Below are 6000 nucleotides of genomic sequence, written 5' to 3'. Positions count from 1 at the left end.
TCTCTCATTCTGTGAATTGCATTTTCATTTTCTTCATGGTGTGGTTTGAAGCACAAAAGTTTCCAATTAATCTATTTTTTCTTTCATTGCATTTGCTTTTGGTGTCATATCTAAAAAACCATTGCCTAACCCAAGGTCACAAAGATTTACTCCTGTGTTTTCTTCTAGGGATTTTATGGTTTTTGCTCTTACATTTATGCTTCTGAGCTAATGTTTGTGTATTGCGGGCATACCATTCCATAAATGACAAGCAGCTTAAATATAAGCTATTTTATGGCAGAATTTCCCTACGTAGTTTATTATTAACAACTTGATGATATTAACTATGACCCAAGTCTTCCCGTGTGAGCTGGGGTATTCCTGATATGTAGCTCTTACCTGAATTTATCAAAGTTCAGTGGAAATATAGAAATGTTTGTGTTGCCAGAGGCAGAAATGCAAATCCAAGTAGTCAGAAAAGGAGATTTTGCAGGAATGATAATGAGGTTATCTCATGTAATTGAAGGAAATGTTGAATAGCCCCAGGGCAGGAAGTGTGAAGTGAAGCTGGACCTGGGAACAGCTGGGACCTGGACTGAAACTTGAGTGCCACCAGTACACCTTCACTCTCTCTCTTTCTTTAGGTCTTATTTCTCAATTTCTTTGCCCATAGCTTTCTTTCTCCAAACAGGCTGGGCTCCTCCACATTGCCCAACGCAAGACTACGGGAGTCTCACAAGACCCTGGACTCCAAATCTACACCCCCACGAAGACCCTTGTTTCCAGCTCCAGTTTGAAAAAAAAATTCTAGGGAGGATGTCTGATTGGCCAATTAGGGTCATGTGCCTCTTTGGACAGTTCATGAAGCTCCTGGTTACATTGAGGATAGTTTTTATTTGTAGAAAATAGTCCTTACAAGTTTACTTTTGGTGGAAAAAAGTTGCTTTCAGTTTGTGATGGCTCTAGCTTTTACAACACTTTTAATTCTATTTATAAATCTAGCAGTTGTTAACAATCACTTTTCAAGGGGTATTTAAATATTACTTTATTATTAAATTAAATTAAATTAACAATTATCATTACTATCTGTTTAAAAAGTCAGTTCATTAAACTGCTTCAACATTTCAAACTTCTTTTATCCACTTAATATTTTATTTTCTTCATAAGTATTTTAATTGCTTAGCCCAACAAACAAATCTTCCTGAAGACTTAAATAACTCCTATAAATGCAATAATTTAATGTTATAAGTAAAGGAAACCTACCTAAACTTCTCTTGGATGTCTCAGTGCTGTACATGAACTTGGTGGGATTTCAATAGAACATCTTGTCTTAGTTACTCAATTGCACACACACACACATATATATATGTGTGTGTGTGTGTGTGTGTGTGTGCAATTGTATATATATATACATATATATATACATATATATGTGCAATTGTTTTTTTTTTTTTTTAAGAGAGGGAGTATGAGCTGGGGAGAGGGGCAGAGGGAGAGAAAGAGAGAGAATCCCAAGCAGGCTCCACACTCAGCATTGTGGGGCTTGACCCTGTGACCATGGGATCATGACCTGAGCCAAAATCAAGAGTTGGATGCTCAATGAACTGAGCGACCCAGAGGCCCTTAATTGTACATTTTAAACTGGAGTTATGAGGCTGTCACTCTTAGAGATCAAATTCTTTTCAATATTATAAATATACAAGATATCATATATGAATAGAGTTTCTCTAAACATCAAAATACAAATACCATGGTTTTGATCCCCTTAACATTTTTAATGCTTAAATTTTAAACCTTTCCAGACCTGGCACTGACTAAGGAATACTAATAGAATTCCAGAGAGCTCTGAATATGTAATTATAAAATTTCCCAGGGTGAAAGATGTGCACTCACTAAAAAAATTTCATCTAATTAAGATATACTTTTTTTTTCCCTTCCCATTTTAACATTTCTGAAATTGGGTCTTATAGTCAATGGCACCTTATTTGGCAACAGTTAGTCTTTCTGAGTGATATGTAAAATGATGGTATCTTAAGTCAGATGAGACTTGGTACCATCTCAGTTAATTGAGATTATTTAAAACTAGAAATTGAGACCAGCGTCAGACCTGCTGGTGCAGACACCCAGTACATTTCATCTTGTCGACACCACTGCCATGTTGAGGTTGCCTGTGACATGACCTTAAAACTTAAAAAAAAAAGAACCGTGGCTTGTGTAGACCACTAGCTAATTCATTTTATCCAAACACTTGAGTGTCTGCCTGCTCACAAAATTTGCAAGTACCCTACTTGGTCACTTGACCGTATTTGCATCTGTCTGATTTTAGTATAAAGAGTATCTTCCCCCCCACCCCCCCATCCAACTTTGAAACTGATGGGAGGCTTTGCTATTTAAATACTTTTTAATTGAACTTGAAAGATATTTGCATTTGATGTATTTTTTTAATTCTTTCATGTTCCAGATATTTAGGGTTACCCTGCTTTTTTTCAGGTATAAGTCATTTATTTAAATTATAATTATTATCCTTTCAAACATTTGTCATTCCTTAGCTAGGAAGCTTAGAACAGCCTTTCAAGTGGAGAACACAGACATTCTTTTTTATTTTTAAGTTTATTTTTTTAGAGTGTTATTTTATTTTATTTTTTTTTCAATATATGAAGTTTATTGTCAAATTGGTTTCCATACAACACCCAGTGCTCATCCCAAAAGGTGCCCTCCTCAATACCCATCGCCCACCCTCCCCGCCCTCCCACCCCCCGTCAACCCTCAGTTTGTTCTCAGTTTTTAAGAGTCTCTTATGCTTTGGCTCTCTCCCACTCTAACCTCCTTTTTTATTTTTTTTTCCTTCCCCTCCCCCATGGGTTTCTGTTAAGTTTCTCAGGATCCACATAAGAGTGAAAACATATGGTATCTGTCTTTCTCTGTATGGCTTATTTCACTTAGCATCACACTCTCCAGTTCCATCCATGTTGCTACAAAGGGCCATATTTCATTCTTTCTCATTGCCACGTAGTACAACTGATGAATGGATAAAGAAATTGTGGTTTATATTTTTAAGTTTATTTATTTGGAGAGAGATTGAGCAAGCAGGGGAGGGACAGAGAGAGAGAGAGAGAGAGAGAGAGAGAGAGAATCCCAAGCAGGCTCCACGCTGCCAGTGAACAGCCAGATATGGGGCTCAACCTCACAAACTATGAGATCATGACCTGCGCCTGAGAATGCAGACATTCTTCTTCTTTCTTCTTCTTCTTCTTTCTTCTTCTTCTTCTTCTTCTTCTTCTTCTTCTTCTTCTTCTTTTTGCTTTGGCTGTTGTTTATAGTGCACTATAAACATTGGGATACATGAGAACACAGGCATCTTAACTTGTTTCTCAATTTTTTTCAACGTTTTTTATTTATTTTTGGGACAGAGAGAGACAGAGCATGAGTGGGGGAGGGGCAGAGAGAGAGGGAGACACAGAATCGGAAACTGGCTCCAGGCTCCGAGCCATCAGCCCGGAGCCCGATGCGGGGCTCGAACTCAGGGACCGCGAGATCGTGACCTGGCTGAAGTCGGACGCTTCACCGACTGCGCCACCCAGGCGCCCCAACTTGTTTCTCAATTTAATGAAACTGTCTTATATGTTCTTGGTGATGACTTGGGATAGATACAATGTTAAGAAATTATGCCATTTATTTTATTAAGAGATTTAAAAAATCAGGAATGGCTTTTTCTAACAGCTTCATTGAGATAAGTTCACATACTGTGTAATTTACCCATTTAATAAAAGTGTATCATTCAGTAGTTTTAGTGTATTCACAGATATGTGAACCATCACCACAGTTTTAGCACAATTCATCATCTCAAAAAGAAACCTCATACCTTTTACCTATACTCCCATTCCCCCCAGCCCTAAGCAACCACTAGTCTACTTTCTGTCTCTATCAGTTTTCTTTTTCTGAGCATTTCATACAAATGTAATCATAGAATATGTGATTTCTTGTGACTGGCTTCTTTCTCTTAGATGCTGAAGTTGGTTAAACCTCTTTTTAAGGAAATATTACAAAGAATATCCTATTTCTTTTTTTAATGTTTATTTATTTATTTTGTGAGAGAACGAGAGACAGAGAGAAAGAGAGCAGGGGAGAGGCAGAGAGAGAGGGGAGGAGAGAATCCCAACAGCGCATGGGACTCGATCCCATGAACCATGAGATCATGACCTGAGCTGAACTCTTAGCCCACTGAGTCACCCAGGCATCCTGATATCCTACTTTTTTATTTGCACAATTCTTATGGATTTGTCTGCTCTGCAGTTACAATGAGGAAATCATTTTATTGAAATGTACCAATGGATTGTTGACCAAAGGGCAAGAGCTAGAAGGACCCACCCATGTCAGGTACCTGTTCTAGACCCAGTCTCCAGGCGAGGGATGGAGTCAGGCAAGAATATGGCAGCCCTGTCTGGGACCGTGTGGTTGGAATAGGACAAAGGGTAGTCCTTAGAAATGGGGACAGGCAGACAGAATTGAAAATGTTGAAGGGAAGGAAAAATTCTTTCTCTACTATTTAAGTTCTTACAGCTGGACCAGGAATTAAATTTTACTTGAAGTGGATTAACAGGAGAAAAGAAAAAGCTTGGCTGCATGTGCAGTGAGGCCCGATAATGAAATTGAAACCTAAAGAAATGTTCAAGGCAGGTGATTGTTATACTTTTCAGGCAAAGAGACAATAAATCTGTGAAGAATTGACAGGACAAAGAAAGCTTTGGGAGCTTCAATTAGCAAGAAATTATTTTTTTTTTAATGTTTATTTATCTTTGAGAGAGAGAGAGAACAACCAGGGGAGGGGCAGAAAGAGAGAGGGAGACAGAATCTGAAATAGGCTCCAGGCCTGACACGGGGCTGGAACTCAAGAGCTGTGAGATCATGACCTGAGCTGAAGTCGGATGCCTAACTGACTGAGCCACCCAGGTGCCTCCAATGAGTAAGAAATTCTAAGCAGAGTTTGGGCTGGGATAGTAAATTAGTAAGTAACAAGGGTTATTTGTACAACCCTCTTGGTTCTAAATTTCCTGTCTCTTGTGATAAGGAGGTCTCTTTACCTCCTGGTACAGGGAGGGTAACTTCCATGTGGAAGATTTATTTCTTGTTTTCAGAGGAACAGAGGAAGGTCTGAGTGTGCTTCTTGCATAGACTATCTCTTAAATTAATTTTTATTTAAAATAATCAGTATGCCAGAGTGGCCCATCTTAGAGTGGCCTGCCCTTGGCCCCTACAATGTCTTGTTTACTTCAGCCATTTGAGGGCCTTCTCCCACACTTTCCTGAATCACAAGTAAAGTTGTGCACAGAATACTGCTGTGGTATACGGGGAAGAAACTGGATCAGAAGTCGGAAGCCCTAGGTCTTTGCTTTGGCTTTGTGGTTTGACTCTAAGGAAGTCACTCTCTGTCTCTGAGCCTCAAGATTTTCATCTCTGAGTAAAACTTAACTGTCTGGCATGGTTTGTTGGTGTGTTATATGAGATGATGTGAGTAGAAGATTTACACAAACGGGAGACATCTGTCTTCTCGTTCTCTCTGACTCTTCATATCCTGCCCCGTGGCTCCACAGCACACTGCTTTCTGGAGCCGTTTCAGATTCACCTCTGGTTAAGCGTACTCAGCATTTCTCCGCGTCCACCCCTCCACTTCATGTTGCCAGTAGGGTCTCCGTTTATAAGGTCCGTAGCTGGTGGCCTCCAAGGTCCTCGAAGGTTTTCGCCAGACCGCATCCATCCACACTTTCAAGAACACTGGAAACCCTGAACCACTGTTCCCCGCTCCCTGCCCCTGCCCCCACCCCCACCCCCACCCCCATTGACCCACCCAATCCCAGCAAAGGTGGTTTGGTTGGTTGTTAGATACGTCAGTCTCCTCAGAGGTCTGTCATAGCCAAGTGCACCCTAGTCATCCCCTCCGGCGAAGAGGGGCCCACCTCCTGCTCTCTGGGGCTAACTTCTGAGGCCGACAGATCACATAGCCACATTGAGTGGGACACCTGA

This window comes from Neofelis nebulosa, chromosome 12 (genome assembly GCF_028018385.1).
Source record: "Neofelis nebulosa isolate mNeoNeb1 chromosome 12, mNeoNeb1.pri, whole genome shotgun sequence".
In the NCBI taxonomy this organism is placed as follows: domain Eukaryota; kingdom Metazoa; phylum Chordata; class Mammalia; order Carnivora; family Felidae; genus Neofelis; species Neofelis nebulosa.
The sequence above is the reverse complement of the archived record's forward strand: the minus strand, read 5'-3'. Positions refer to the sequence as shown.